The sequence below is a fragment of the Schistocerca serialis genome, chromosome 3 (genome assembly GCF_023864345.2).
Source record: "Schistocerca serialis cubense isolate TAMUIC-IGC-003099 chromosome 3, iqSchSeri2.2, whole genome shotgun sequence".
In the NCBI taxonomy this organism is placed as follows: Eukaryota; Metazoa; Arthropoda; class Insecta; order Orthoptera; family Acrididae; genus Schistocerca; species Schistocerca serialis.
In genome coordinates, this window is record NC_064640.1 from 310,741,326 (window position 1) to 310,758,602 (window position 17,277).

Consider the following 17,277-nt stretch of genomic DNA (forward strand, 5'->3'; position numbering starts at 1 on the left):
CGGTGAAACGTCTTCCGTGTGAAACATCTCCAAAATTCCAGAATGAGATTTCCACTCTGCAGCGGAGTGTGCGCTGATATGAAACTTCCTGGCAGATTAAAACTGTGTGCCCGACCGAGACTCGAACTCGGGACCTTTGCCTTTCGCGGGCAAGTGCTCTACCAACTGAGCTACCCAAGCACGATTCACGCCCGGTACTCACAGCTTTACTTCTGCCAGTACCTCGCCTCCTACCTTCCAAACTTCACAGAAGCTCTTCTGCGAACCTTGCAGAACTAGCACTCCTGAAAGAAAGGATACTGCGGAGACATGGCTTAGCCACAGCCTGGGGGATGTTTACAGAATGAGATTTTCACTCTGCAGCGGAGTGTGCCCTGACATGAAACTTCCTGGCAGATTAAAACTGTGTGCCCGACCGAGACTCGAACTCGGGACTTTTGCCTTTCGCGGGCAAGTGCCAGGAAGTTTCATATCAGCGCACACTCCGCTGCAGAGTGAAAATCTCATTCTGGAAACATCCCCCAGGCTGTGGCTAAGCCATGTCTCCGCAGTATCCTTTCTTTCAGGAGTGCTAGTTCTGCAAGGTTCGCAGAAGAGCTTCTGTGAAGTTTGGAAGGTAGGAGGCGAGGTACTGGCAGAAGTAAAGCTGTGAGTACCGGGCGTGAGTCGTGCTTCGGTTGCTCAGTTGGTAGAGCACTTGCCTGCGAAAGGCAAAGGTCCCGAGTTCGAGTCTCGGTCGGGCACACAGTTTTAATCTGCCAGGAAGTTTCATATCAGCGCACACTCCGCTGCAGAGTGAAAATCTCATTCTGGAAACATCCCCCAGGCTGTGGCTAAGCCATGTCTCCGCAGTATCCTTTCTTTCAGGAGTGCTAGTTCTGCAAGGTTCGCAGAAGAGCTTCTGTGAAGTTTGGAAGGTAGGAGGCGAGGTACTGGCAGAAGTAAAGCTGTGAGTACCGGGCGTGAGTCGTGCTTCGGTAGCTCAGTTGGTAGAGCACTTGCCCGCGAAAGGCAAAGGTCCCGAGTTCGAGTCTCGGTCGGGCACACAGTTTTAATCTGCCAGGAAGTTTCATATCAGCGCACACTCCGCTGCAGAGTGAAAATCTCATTCTGGAAACATCCCCCAGGCTGTGGCTAAGCCATGTCTCCGCAGTATCCTTTCTTTCAGGAGTGCTAGTTCTGCAAGGTTCGCAGAAGAGCTTCTGTGAAGTTTGGAAGGTAGGAGGCGAGGTACTGGCAGAAGTAAAGCTGTGAGTACCGGGCGTGAGTCGTGCTTCGGTAGCTCAGTTGATAGAGCACTTGCCCGCGAAAGGCAAAGGTCCCGAGTTCGAGTCTCGGTCGGGCACACAGTTTTAATCTGCCAGGAAGTTTCATCTCAAACATTCTTCAGGTCCGTTTGTTCTACCGTCATGTCGGTCCATACTCCACACCATTACTTATCAGAGCGTCGAACCGTGAAGAAGCTATCCTTAGTGAATTTATCGAATTCCGTGGGTTCCATGGTTTCTTTCAGTTTTTCCATGTCCTGGAGGTATAAATGACACGCCTTAGCATAAAGAAAGTGCCCAGTTGCATAGAATATTGGGAGCATAGCTCTCACACATTCAATATGGAGCTCCCAATTCCCCATACTCTCTGCTTGAATGAAATGCAACGCCAAGATGACAAGCTGAATGTATTGCATCCATAACTGGGAAGTTTTCCCTCTTTGCTTAATATCATCCACTTTGTTGACAAATTTATTTTTCAGCTTTTCAGTCACTTGATCTTTTTCCAAATCACCGAAAGATGCACCGTTCCCACACATATCATAAGTACAATCTTTGTTGCTTCTCCTCCTCCATGACTGCCATTTCCTCCAGTATTGTGTAGGAAAGAACAGATGACCGCACAATGATCTTGAATTGCCCTCGTGTACGGGGAACAAGAACTGCAGCATATATAGTCTCCAAAAGCTGAGAGAGTCCACTGTCTTTCATTGCTCCTGAAAAACCATTATCAAGTGAAAGGCTCCTAATCGAATAACTACATAAGTGAATAGCTCATTCCCTCCATTAGCCTCCACTGCAACTATAACTTTGGCTTTCATGCAGAGTGCTTGATCAGCGTCACGACACATCTTTGCTGTGTGGTCTTCTTACTCTCCGTGATGGCATAAGTTACAGCAGTTAAAATAGTGCTATAATCTGTGGGCAGATTGTTGATGAATGGAAGCGCTAATACATTGGATTGCGTATAAGATTCTCCAGTTGTGATTTTCTCCATAAAACCTTGCCATACAGGAATAGAAAGCTGTACAATCTTTCCCATCATCCAAGTAAATTCGTGATTGGTAGGCACTGTTGCTTTAGTGAATGATTGTTCTATGTAGACATTTTGCAGAACAATTTCTTCAGTTCCAACTCTATTCTGCCTTCATAATGTTAGCAGGCTTATTTTTTGGGCACTTGCTTTTTCAGTAGAGCTCGGCATGGCAGAGAGTTTCGTTACTTTCTGATGTTCTATCGCTCTCCCTGGAGTCACACACCTGATTACACCCATAGCATGGAATGTACTTTTGCCTGTCATTGTTGCAACATTGAAGTCAGCATTATCGAAAACGAACTGTAAGAACGAATCATTTGAAATATTTGGTTTTCAGAATTGAACGGCGGAAGCCTCAAATAAAGCCACAGTGCTATATGGAGAGCAGAAGCCCATATTCGAGACAATTTCAACAATGTTTTTGAACCCACTTTACGAACAAGTACACTGGAAGACCAAGTTAAGTGAGGAGATAAATGAAGGAGGCCTGGTAGCTGACACAATCGCATGGGATATTGCAGTACATTTTTTGTAAAGGGGACTGTTCACTATCTTTCTTTTTTGACAAAACCACACCCTTCACAAATTAGCGTAAATTTTCAGGAACCATAACTTCAGCAGTCTCTCTCAAGTCATTGATATCTGGATAATCGGCAATACTGTAAGGAGTCATTCTTGTATCTTCACAGATGACAGCTACGGCTGTTTCTACTATTCTCTTTCTCTCATCTTTTTCATTAACAACTCGTTCATTGTACCCTTGATTCAAAAGTTTGTGGCCACTGCCACGAAAACATACAACTGGGGGAGTTTTTGGCATTGTGACAAGCAAGACCCCATCACCGAAGTGTTCAGTCAGTTTATTTTTTTAGAGTTTTTATAGTCATTGTCTCTCCTTCTGGGAGACATACATTAACTTTCTGCAACAAATCGAGCAGCGATAATTGACATTCCTCTGAACTATCTATAAATTTGCATAATTCTTGAAAAGCGGAATCAAAGTCGGTATCTTGAGGGCGGCCTCTTTTTCGAACAGAGGAGGGGTTCGATATTAATTTAACATAGCAATCTTGATGATAATGGGCTTCTGCAGCTACTACACACAAAACACTGTCGATGCGTTCGACAATCCTTCTACCGAAATCATCATCACGTTTCTCTACTTTCTCAAGTAGCGAATGTTTCACAGTTAAAGAGCGAAGCGAACTTCAAACATTCCAAAACGTTTGTGGAGTGTTTTTTTTTTGTTTTTTTTTTTTTTGTTTCCGCCTCTATGTCACACTTTTCAACACATATTAAACAGTCGCTTTTGAAATTGAATGGATAAGAGTAAGAGAATCTCAAACCTTTATCATCTCCTTGTGCAACATTCTGATTAATTAGGTTCCTTATATAACGTTTCTTAATATATTCACGTTGACATACCTTACGCACTTCAATCAGTCCAGCGTTCTGTAGAAGATTATAAGCCCCATCCTTCCATTCCTTGCTGACGCGTATCAGAATTTCCAAGCCCTTCATCACTATTGATGTCTCTCCTTCCGAAACAGATTTACCACAGATAAAACAGGTAGTAGGGTCCAGCATTATTGTTTTCTCAGTCCAGACAAAAGAAATGAGACTAAGAAGCACTTCATAACCCACAAACCGATAAATACTGTCACAAAAACAGAACTCTCTGGCACTACTTTGATAGTTCACAACATTAACTCAACTGAACTGCACGCTGGGTAGGAAGGAACGGCAGCGGCAATAGTTCATTGTTGGCACGTACTCCTGATTTCAACAATACTGATCGCAAAAAGGTGGGAATTTAAGGAGATGGGACCTGGATAAACTGAAAGAACCAGAGGTTGTACAGTGTTTCAGGGAGAGCATAAGGGAAGAATTGACAGGAATGGGGGAAAGAAATACAGTAGAAGAAGAATGGGTAGCTTTGAGGGATGAAATAGTGAAAGCAGCAGAGGATCAAATAGGTAAAAAGACGAGGGCTAGTAGAAGCCCTAGGGTAACAGAAGAAATATTGAATTTAATTGATAAAAGGAGAAAATATAAAAATGCAGTAAATGAAGCAGGCAAAAAGGAATACAAACGTCTCAAAAATGAGATCGACAGGAAGTGCAAAATGGCTAAGCAGGGATGGCTAGAGGACAAATGTAAGAATGTAGAGGCTTATCTCACTAGGGGTAAGGTAGATACTGCCTACAGGAAAATTAAAGAGACCTTTGGAGAAAAGAGATCCACTTTCATGAATATCAAGAGATCAGATGGAAAACCAGTTCTAAGCAAAGAAGGGAAAGCAGAAAGGTGGAAGGAGTATATAGAGGGTCTATACAAGGGCGATGTACTTGAGGACAATATTATGGAAATGGAAGAGGATGTCGATGAAGATGAAATGAGAGATATGATACTGCGTGAAGAGTTTGACAGAGCACTGAAAGAACTAAGCCGAAACAAGGCCCCCGGAGTAGACAACATTCCATTAGAACTACTGACAGCCTTGGGAGAGCCAGTCCTGACAAAACTCTACCATCTGGTGAGCAAGATGTATGAGACAGGCGAAATACCCTCAGACTTCAAGAAGAATATAACAATTCCAACTCCAAACAAAGAAGTTGTCGACAGATGTGAAAATTACCGAACTATCAGTTTAATAAGTCACAGCTGCAAAATACTAACGCGAATTCCTTACAAACGAATGGAAAAACAGGTAGAAGCCGACCTCGGGGAAGATCAGTTTGGATTCCGTGGAAATGTTGGAACACGTGAGGCAATACTCACCCTACGACTTATCTTAGAAAATAGATTAAGGAAAGGCAAACCTACATTTCTAGCATTTGTATACTTAGAGAAAGCTTTTGACAATGTTGATTGGAATACTCTCTTTCAAATTCTGAAGGTGGCAGGGGTAAAATATAAGGAGCGAAAGGCTATTCACAATTTGTGCAGAAACCAGATGGCAGTTATAAGAGTCGAGGGGTATGAAAGGGAAGCAGTGGTTGGGAAGGGAGTGAGACAGGGTTGTAGCCTATCCCCGATGCAATTCAATCTGTATATTGAGCAAACAATAAAGGAAACAAAAGAAAAGTTCGGAGTAGGTGTTGAAATCCATGGAGAAGAAATAAAAGCTTTCAGGTTCGCCAATGACATTGTAATTCTGTCAGAGAAAGCAAGGGACTTGCAAGAGCAGTTGAACGGAATGGACAGTGTCTTGAAGGGAGGATATAAGATGAACATCAACAAAAGCAAAACGAGGATTATGGAATGCAGTCGAATTAAGTCGAGTGATGCTGAGGGAATTAGATTAGGAAATGAGACACTTAAAGTAGTAAAGGAGTTTTGCTATTTGGGGAGCTAAATAACTGATGATGGTCGAAGTAGAGAGGATATAAAATGTAGACTGGTAATGGCGAGGAAAGCGTTTGTGAAGAAGAAAAATTTGTTAACAACGAGTATAGATTTAAATGTCAGGAAGTCGTTTCTGAAAGTATTTGTATGGAGTGTAGGCATGTATGGAAGTGAAACGTGGACGATAAATAGTTTAGACAAGAAGAGAATAGAAGTTTTCGAAATGTGGCGCTACAGAAGAATGCTGAAGATTAGATGGGCAGATCACATAACTAATGAGGAGATATTGAATAGAATTGGGGAGAAGAGGAGCTTGTGGCATAACTTGACTAGAAGAAGGGATCGGTTGGTAGCACATGTTCTGAGACATCGAGGGATCACCAATTTAGTCTTGGAGGGCAGCGTGGAGGGTAAAAATCTTAGAGGGAGACCGAGAGATGAATACACTAAGCAGATTCAGAAGAATGTAGGCTGCAGTAGGTACTGGGAGATGAAGAAGCTTCCACAGGATAGAGTAGCATGGAGAGCTGCATCAAACCAGTTTCAGGAATGAAGACCACAACAACAACAACGATCGCAAAAGAAATATCATGAATTAGAATATATGGGCTACGAAATATTTCCATACACTTAATTACGCTTTTCATTCAAATACTTTGTTAAGCAACAAAAATTGCAAACTATTACGTTAACAGAATTCTATTCCAATTCTTATACCTCAAATACCATTCCTGTAAATGAAAAATTCACAAGATCTTTTTCGTGTACAATTCTGCGGGGAAGATTTTTGCTAATACGAACTCTGTTCGAAAAATGAGCCTTTTTGCGCATAAATTTAAAATATGGTAGAAATTGGCTTTTGAGGGGATAAAAGGGGGATCCCCCCCGTACGAAGGGGAACTTTTGCGTTTCTTATTACTATACCCCATATGAGTATTTTCCAGAAGTTTCAAAACTTTATAAATTTTTCCTCATTTGCTGAATTTCGTACTAATTTGCCTGGGATATTTGCTGAGTATGCGATACCGTCTTCCTCAACTAGCTACTTTTGTTTTATTTACCAAAGACAATCACCTTTATAAAGTGATTGTTAAGTTCCTTAAGAGTACTGGGCATAATCTATAGGTTTAACGGTGTACATCTTCTATTTTTCTGTCTTGTTTCTGAAGATATTTCAGGAATGGTGAGAACTATAAATCAACACAGTTTTAACTATATTTTAATCTAACTGTTGCAAAATTATAGTGGACAGCTGTGACGGTTTGAGCTTTCTCTACTTATAAATATACATTTCTGCATTCTTTCATTCAATTCTATGCACATTGTAACTATATATTAATGATGGCTAAACCGAGTTGCTCCTCGGAAGGCCAAATAAACAAAAAAACGATCGCAGTTCCCTGTGAAACGCACCATCCTGCTATCACGTTAAGGGGCTTATAGTTCAGAGAATTAGAGGATTTCATCATTATCCACTTTGGAAACCATAGGTTCACGAAATTCTTGCCCAATCAAGATTTGCTAAGTTCTCTGGGTCGGAAATCTCGCAAACTGATAAGGCCTAGAGCTATTTTTACTGCAGTACACCACACACACACACACACACACACACACACACACACACACACACGCACACACACATACACACACACACACACACACACAATTAACTTTCGTGTAAGTTGCTTTATTATTTGCTGATTACATTATCTTTACCTAATTTTTGAGAACAAGAATACACAGAATCACATCATTGGGTTTTTAATAAAACATGTGTAGCCGTCATATGACTGACATGTTATACATCATAATGAGTATTGTGAAAATAGTCTTTGGGACGTTTAACTAATTTGCAACAACAAACCTCTCTCATTGTACTAGTTGCAGTGTGCAAAGATGGTGTTACATTCTTCTTCCTGATAGTCCTTTAATGCCAACGCATGCCAAGTGTTATACTAAAACTGTCCTTGCATTTCCAGTGAATCAAGCCAAAGCCAAAGTATGGTAAAATCTATAGCACAAGACAGTGATCAGAGTAACGTCATGACTGCAGGTAAAGTGCAGGCTTTCTTTTCGACGCGGCACTGGGATGGGGAGGGACGATGGTCCCTGGCACCAGCCGCCTTTTGCATCTGGGGAAGAACCGTGGTGCCGGTACTTATTTGCTAGCAGGCTTAAGGGACCTGAGGGCAAACTATCCGGGTTTGAGCCCAGGACTTTCGCGGCTGCAGTCCAGTGCTCTACCCACTAGACCACCAGCGCCACCACAGCAGGACGTCTCTTAGCGTGACTTGGGTGAGATATGCGTACCGCGAGTCTTTTATAGCCGTTTCATTGTCCCCACTGGATTTCTTCTCTGTCGGCCGCAAATCCTAACACACATGTTTTAAACTTTGGTTGTTGAGGAAACCATCTTGGTTCCCTGCATCCGGTGAAAGGAATTTCTGGCCAGTCTGGAGATGATACATTTGTTTTGTCACAATCTAAGTGGTTTGTGGTTGGAACAGGCTACGCTTGCTTCAGAGGTGGTGAAAATCGCACGAAGGTAGGCACTTCCCAGTACATGTCGAAAATAAACTTCAGAAAAGTCCTAGAAGAAAGCAGCACATCGCAGGGTCGTGCTTGTATCGGTTCCTACCCCATCCTAACTAATTAACTAATTAGGAAGAGAAATAGAATGTTCCTGCCGTGACACAATGCTGAGTCGGGCTTGCTGACGCGCAAGTTGTTCTTTTGCTAACTGTTGCTTGTGGAGAACTACGTTTAGGATTTCGCGAGAAAACACTCCAGCATTTTTCGCAGGACGTCTCTTAGCGTGACTTGGGAGAGATATGCGTACCGTGAGTATTTTATAGCCGTTTCATTGTCCCCACTGGATTTCTTCTCTGTCGGCCGCAGATCCTAACACACATGTTTTAAGACTTTTATCCATTGTGGATGTGGAACACTGCGACTGTGGTGTGAAAAGGTTCTCAGAAATTACTGCAACCAGTCGCCTTTTATGTAGATGTATTTTATTTAACCATGACCGGTTTCGAGCTGCCTAGCAACTCATCATCAGATGGTATATACATTTAGTGCTTTTTTGTACCCATTGTGTGGGTGGTTGAGTATCTGTGGAGATAAATCTTTCTGCAGGTATCTCCTAAAAGAGATATATATATACCTGCAGAAAGATTTATCTCCACAGATACTCAACCACCCACACAATGGGTACAAAAAAGCACTAAATGTATATACCATCTGATGATGAGTTGCTAGGCAGCTCGAAACCGGTCATGGTTAAATAAAATACATCTACATAAAAGGCGACTGGTTGCAGTAATTTCTGAGAACCTTTACACATGTTTTAAAATGTAAATATTTGGAGTAACGTGTGCGAATATTCCGATCCTACGGTAATGGAAGTTCAGAATGCTGAGATACCACATGATTCTTTATTACTTCAATCTCAAAAACAGGAAACGATATGTTATGACGAACATTTTCTAAGAGCCAGTGTAGTATTTAGTTTGCGCCAAATATCGCGGAATGTAATTTGTTGCAGAACACTCAGTATGTTTTTTACGGCACTATGGCATCTACCACCAGGATAATGCAACGTGCCACACAGCTCACAGTGTACGCGCACTTCGAAGAGCACTAGGATGACTTTACCTTACTCCACTGGCCACCGAACTCCTCGGGCTTCAACCGAATCGAGAATTTGTGGGACCACTTTCATCGATGTGTTTACAGCATGGAACCTCAACCGAGAAATCTAGTGCTACTGGCAACGGCACTAGTGCGACATGGCGCCACATCCCCGTCACCTTCCAGAACATCACTGACTCTCTTCTGCACGTCTCGTAACGGTTCGCGCTGCAAAAGGTGGCTATACAGGCTCTTGACAAGTGGTCACAATAATATGACTGGAAAGCGTATGTTGCTCCATTTATTTGTCCCAAAGAACCTACTCGATGAGGAATAGCGCATAATAATGAAAAACTTTATATACACACATCAAAAAAAGTTTTACATCACCGCAGTTCCCAGAACTCCTGAAGATAGACGTTGACTGTGGATATTGTATCACAGACAAAGTCCCTTTGACTGTTCAGAGATGTCACTAAACCCGCCCTAAGAGGTAAATAACCATGCATGAGCAGCGCCTATTAGGCGGAGGGGTCCCATAGCCGATCAGCTCCAGTCATTCCACCAGGAAGGAGGCATACGGCTCGTGTTGTCTGTAGTTCAACCATGCCTAGACAGTCAATGTCCCGGTTCGATCTTGTCCACTTTGTTGCTTTGTGCCAGGAAAAGCTCTCAACAAGGGTAGTGTCCAGGCGTCTCGGAGTGAACCAAAGTAGTGATGTTCGGACATGGAGGAGATACAGAGAGACTGGAACTGACGATGACATGCCTCGCTCATGCCGTCCAAGGGCTGCTACTGCAGTGGATGACCGCTGCATACGGATTATGGCTCGGAGGAACCCTGACAGCAACGACACCAAGTTGAATAATGCTTTTCGTGCAACACAGGACGTCTTGTTACGACTTTAACTGTGCGCAGTAGGCTGCATGATGCGCAAATTCACTTCCGACGTCCATGGCGAGGTCCATCTTTGCAATCGCGACACCATGCAGCGCGGTACAGATGGGTCCAACAACATGCCGAATGAACCGCTCAGGACTGGCATCACGTTCTGTTCACCGATGAGTGTGGTATATGCCTTCAACCAGACAATTGTCAGAGACGTGTCTGGAGGCAACCTAGTCAGGCTGAACGCCTTAGACACACTGTCCGGCGAGTGGAGCAAGGTGGAGGTTTCCTGCTGTTTTGGGGTGGCATTATGCAGGGGCGACGTACGCCGCTGGTGGTCATGGAAGGCGCCGTAACGGCTGTACGATACGTAAATGCCATCCTCCGATCGATAGTACAACCATATTAGCAGCATATTGGCGAGGCATTCGTCTTCATGGACGACAATTCGCGCCCCCATCGCCCACATCTTGTGAATGACTTCCTTCAGGATAACGACATAGCTCGACTTGAGTGGCCAGCATGTTCTCGAGACATGAACCCTATCAAACATGCCTGGGATAGATTACAAAGGGCTGTTTAAGGACGACGTGATCCACCGAGCACTCTGAGGGATCTACGCCGAATCGCTTTTCGACGTGGGACAATCTGAACCAACAGTGCCTTGATGAACTTGTGGATAGTATGCCACGACAAATACAGGCACACATCAATGCAAATGGACGTGCTACTGCTTCATAAATGGTTCAAATGGCTCTGAGCACTATGCGACTTAACTTCTGAGGTCATCAGTCGCCTATAACTTAGAACTACTTAAACCTAACTAACCTAAGGACATCACACACATCCATGCCCGAGGCAGGACTCGAACTTGCGACCGTAGCGGTCGCTCGGCTCCAAACTGTAGGGCCTAGAACCGCACGGCCACTCCGGCCCGCCGTGCTACTGCTACTGGGTATTAGAGGTACCAGTGTGTACAGCAAACTGGACCACCACCTCTGAAGGTCTCGCTGTATGGTGGTATATCATGCAATGCGTGGTTTTCATGAGCAATAAACAGGGCGGAAATGATGTTCATATTGATCTCTATTCCAGTTTTCTGTACAGGTTGCGGAACTCTCGGAACCGATGTGATGCAAAACTTTTTTTGATGTGTGTATTTGATTTCAATGATTGAATTGTATCTGTACGCGTATTCCATTTTGTGATAAGTCTACAAAGATTGAGTGAACTGTTTACATCACAGACTCAATTTACCAGAATAAGAGAGTATTTTTGCTGTTCAAACTTGTGCCAACGAGCTGTGCATTCAAAATAAGAACTCTGTGGTGATTATAAATCCTCTACAAGTGTATTTTCCCTGCATTTCCATATTCTTGGTCGTAAGGCAATTGCATGAGGCATCAGTGAAACAAATTAATCTTTGTTTTATGTCTCCTTACCAGAGACCGACAACTGGCCTCATTTAACAATATCATTGTAATAACTTTTTTTTTCCTAAGGGACCAAACTGCTGAGGTCATCGGTTCCTAGACACACTACTTAAACTAACGTAAACTAACTTAGGCTAAGAACAACACACCCACACACACACATGCCCAAGGGAGGACTAGAACCTCCGGCGGGAGGGGCTGCGCAATCCGTCGCATGGCACCTTAAACCGCGCGGCTACAAAGTGCGGCGTAATAACTCTTCTTTGACACAGTTACCTTCAGGACAGCGTTCTGTGATGTCAGCACAGAAAAATAAACTCTATCTTATTCCGCCCACCACGTTTTCTATACAACACTTTACGCTTTTGCGTAGTAATGGCATCCACAAGACGATGCTTCCTGTCTACAGCGTCAGTTTACCTTGTGTTGGGTTCTAGCAGAGTCTCTCGCAGTACTGGCGTCAATACCGACGTATGCTCACATAATGATACAGCGTCTTACATATAAAGTTTCCGTTAGAAACGCCAGTTAAATTGTGTTCTTCCACATGTAGGTTCACTATAACTGGGCGACAAATAACATCAGAGCTACTTTGGGATAAGACATTCTTTTCAGGCAGAGAAAAGAGAATACTTTATTCTGATGAAATAGCGCTAAAACCTGAGGTGAATACCGGCACAGTTCCATCAAAAAAGTTGTGGTCGATTTCATGTCCGCACTTAGGCTCCATCACTAATTTATCTACAGGCTAGACTTAGGTTCCCTTCTTAAGCTTGAATGTGAGGCAGATTACTTTCCACGCTATGCGGATTACTTGTGTATTACGTGTAGACCACCGCTGCTCTGAGTCTAATGTTCTGGCTCGATTAACATGCTCGCCATTTATGTTAGCAGCTTCAAAGCCCAATCTACATCTACATCTACATCTATACTCCGCGAGCCACCTTACGGTGTGTGGCGGAGGGTACTTATTGTACCACTATCTGATCCCCCCTTCCCTGTTCCATTCACGAATTGTGCGTGGGAAGAACGACTGCTTGTAAGTCTCCGTATTTGCTCTAATTTCTCGGATCTTTTCGTTGTGATCATTACGCGAGATATATGTGGGCGGTAGTAATATGTTGCCCATCTCTTCCCGGAATGTGCTCTCTCGTAATTTCGATAATAAACCTCTCCGTATTGCGTAACGCCTTTCTTGAAGTGTCCGCCACTGGAGCTTGTTCAGCATCTCCGTAACGCTCTCGCGCTGACTAAATGTCCCCATGACGAATCGCGCTGCTTTTCGCTGGATCATGTCTATCTCTTCTATTAATCCAACCTGGTAAGGGTCCCATACTGATGAGCAATACTCAAGAATCGGACGAACAAGCGTTTTGTAAGCTACTTCTTTCGTCGATGAGTCACATTTTCTTAGAATTCTTCCTATGAATCTCAACCTGGCGCCTGCTTTTCCCACTATTTGTTTTATGTGATCATTCCACTTCAGATCGCTCCGGATAGTAACTCCTAAGTATTTTACGGTCGTTACCGCTTCCAATGATTTACCATCTATGGCATAATCCTACTGGAATGGATTTCTGCCCCTATGTATGCGCATTATATTACATTTATCTACGTTTAGGGAAAGCTGCCAGCTGTCGCACCATGCATTAATCCTCTGCAGGTCCTCCTGGAGTACGTACGAGTCTTCTGATGTTGCTACTTTCTTGTAGACAACCGTGTCATCTGCAAATAGCCTCACGGAGCTACCGATGTTGTCAACTAAGTCATTTATGTATATTGTAAACAATAAAGGTCCTATCACGCTTCCCTGCGGTACTCCCGAAATTACCTCTACATCTGCAGATTTTGAACCGTTAAGAATGACATGTTGTGTTCTTTCTTCTAGGAAATCCTGAATCCAATCACAAACCTGGTCCGATATTCCGTAAGCTCGTATTTTTTTCACTAAACGTAAGTGCGGAACCGTATCAAATGCCTTCCTGAAGTCCAGGAATACGGCATCAATCTGCTCGCCAGTGTCTACGGCACTGTGAATTTCTTGGGCAAATAGGGCGAGCTGAGTTTCACATGATCTCTGTTTGCGGAATCCATGTTGGTTATGATGAAAGAGATTTGTATTATCTAAGAACTTCATAATACGAGAACACAAAACATGTTCCATTATTCTACAACAGATTGACGTAAGCGAAATAGGCCTATAATTATTCGCATCTGATTTATGACCCTTCTTGAAAATGGGAACGACCTGCGCTTTCTTCCAGTCGCTAGGTACTTTACGTTCTTCCAGCGATCTACGATAAATTGCTGATAGAAAGGGGGCAAGTTCTTTAGCATAATCACTGTAGAATCTTAAGGGTATCTCGTCTGGTCCGGATGCTTTTCCGCTACTAAGTGAGAGCAGTTGTTTTTCAATTCCGATATCGTTTATTTCAATATTTTCCATTTTGGCGTCCGTGCGACGGCTGAAGTCAGGGACCGTGTTACGATTTTCCGCAGTGAAACAGTTTCGGAACACTGAATTCAGTATTTCTGCCTTTCTTCGGTCGTCCTCTGTTTCGGTGCCATCGTGGTCAACGAGTGACTGAATAGGGGATTTAGATCCGCTTACCGATTTTACATATGACCAAAACTTTTTAGGGTTCTTGTTTAGATTGTTTGCCAATGTTTTATGTTCGAATTCGTTGAATGCTTCTCTCATTGCTCTCTTTACGCTCTTTTTCGCTTCGTTCAGCTTTTCCTTATCAGCTATGATTCGACTACTCTTAAACCTATGATGAAGCTTTCTTTGTTTCCGTAGTACCTTTCGTACATGATTGTTATACCACGGTGGATCTTTCCCCTCGCTTTGGACCTTAGTCGGTACGAACTTATCTAAGGCGTACTGGACGATGTTTCTGAATTTTTTCCATTTTTGTTCCACATCCTCTTCCTCAGAAATGAACGTTTGATGGTGGTCACTCAGATATTCTGCGATTTGTGCCCTATCACTCTTGTTAAGCAAATATATTTTCCTTCCTTTCTTGGCATTTCTTATTACACTTGTAGTCATTGATGCAACCACTGACTTATGATCACTGATACCCTCTTCTACATTCACGGAGTCGAAAAGTTCCGGTCTATTTGTTGCTATGAGGTCTAAAACGTTAGCTTCACGAGTTGGTTCTCTAACTATCTGCTCGAAGTAATTCTCGGACAAGGCAGTCAGGATAATGTCACAAGAGTCTCTGTCCCTGGCTCCAGTTCTGATTGTGTGACTATCCCATTCTATACCTGGTAGATTGAAGTCTCCCCCTATTACAATAGTATGATCACGAAACTTCTTCACGACGTTCTGCAGGTTCTCTCTGAGGCGCTCAACTACTACGGTTGCTGATGCAGGTGGTCTATAGAAGCATCCGACTATCATATCTGACCCACCTTTGATACTTAACTTAACCCAGATTATTTCACATTCGCATTCGCTAATAACTTCACTGGATATTATTGAATTCTTTACTGCTATAAATACTCCTCCACCATTGGCGTTTATCCTATCCTTGCGGTATATATTCCATTCTGTGTCTAGGATTTCGTTACTGTTCACTTCCGGTTTTAACCAACTTTCCGTTCCTAATACTATATGCGCACTATTTCCTTCAATAAGAGATACTAATTCAGGAACCTTGCCCTGGATACTCCTGCAGTTTACCAATATTACGTTAACTTTTCCTGTTTTTGGTCTCTGAGGACGGACGTTCTTTATCAACGATGATAATGTCCTCTCTGGTAAGCCGTCAGGTATTTTATCGTTTCGCCCAAGGGGGGGTCCCTCTAACCTAAAAAACCCCCGTGTGCACGCCACACGTACTCTGCTACCCCAATGATTGTAAAGAAACAGTAATAAAGAACTATTTGCATCTACGAACTGTTTTCTCCTGCTGCACCTGCACCAATCTTTAGCAAATAACCACTGCCTAGAACCAGTCTCTCTGAAACTTAGGCAATATGATGCCACTGGATTGTGAGAAAGAGGGGGTAAATAAACAGGGCGACAAGGCGTCCTGCGTATCATCCTTGATTACGTGGGATTACATCAGCCACGCAAGAAGACGGCCATTGTTCGATCCCAGAAGGCAGCATACATACAGGCAACAAAACAGAGTGCTCTGATTGGCCCAAAACACAAGGAAGCACTTTCCTACCCAGTGTCGGGGTAACAAAGCGACAGTCAGGAAGGTTGGTTCAAATGGCTCTGAGCACTATGGGACTCAACTGCTGTGGTCATCAGTCCCCTAGAACTTAGAACTACTTAAACCTAACTAACCTAAGGACATCACACACATCCATGCCCGAGGCACGATTCGAACCTGCGACCGTAGTAGTCGCACGGTTCCGGACTGCGCGCCTAGAACCGCGAGACCACCGCGGCCGGCACAGTCAGGAAGGGATGGCGGAGGTGAGAGGTTGCGTGTTGGATGTAAAGCCCGTTGATCATAGTACGATAAGATTTATAAGTTAAATTGTGGCACTGTTTTAGAGTTTGCTAAATGTAACTGTTGTTGTTTTGACGCGATACGCGATTGTAAGATCGTCGTAATCTGCATACGACACAGATGGATGATAAGTGGTTGTGTTAAAAGTGTTTTAGAAACAACCACAAAGGAAATTACTAGAAAAAAGAATGGCATCCCTTCAAAAAACGTGCGCACTGTTTCTCAACTGCTAACTCCTGTAAGACTTCACATCATTCTACACCGTTAAAGCCATTCATCCAACTCCTGAATCCAGTGGATCCACGACCAGCGCTTCACGGCACAGAAGGGCCATCATCATCTGAAAGACCCAGATCAGTGTATTTCAAGTGCCTACAGTGAGATACGGCGGACGTGCGCGTCTCCACCAGCAACCTCTCAGCAACCTCGTCTCTCTTCTCCCCCCCGCCACCGATAGTCCGCAGCTCGTGGTCTAGTGGGTAGCGTTGCCACCACTGGATCACAGGGTCCCAGGTTCGATTCCCGGCCAGGTTGGAGATTTTCTCTGCCAGGGGAGCGGGTGTTTGTGTTGTCCCCATCATATCATCATCATCATCATCATTCGTGAAAGTGGCTAAAATTGGACTGTGTAAAGATTGGGGCAGTGTACAGGCGCTGGTGATTGCACAGTTGAGCGCCCCACAAACCAAACATCACCAGCCCCCCACCCCTTAATTGTTTTTAAAATAATGAATTTTCAAAAACTTTTTTGTTTGGTCGAACTGCCGACTGTGGCCTGGAAATCGACCACAACGTTTCTGATGGAAACGCATACACAGGGTGCTTTGTGATGCTGTCACAAACTTTCAGGGATGATGAAGAAGGGCAAGTTCATCAATTTGAGGTAAGGGATTCTGATTCCATAAACGACCGCAATATTATGGTGATGGAAGAACACGTAGATGAAATGGGAGATATGATACAGCGTGAAGAGTTTGACAGAGCACTGGAAGACCTAAGTCGAAACAAGGCCCCTGGAGTAGACAACATTCCATTAGAGCTACTGATAGCCTTGGGAGAGTCAGCCATAACAAAACTCTACTATCTGGTAAGCAAGATGTATGAGCAGGCGAAATATATATATATAATATATAATTCCAATCCCAAAGAAAGCAGGTGTTGACAGGTGTGAAAATTACCGAAATGTCAGTTTAAT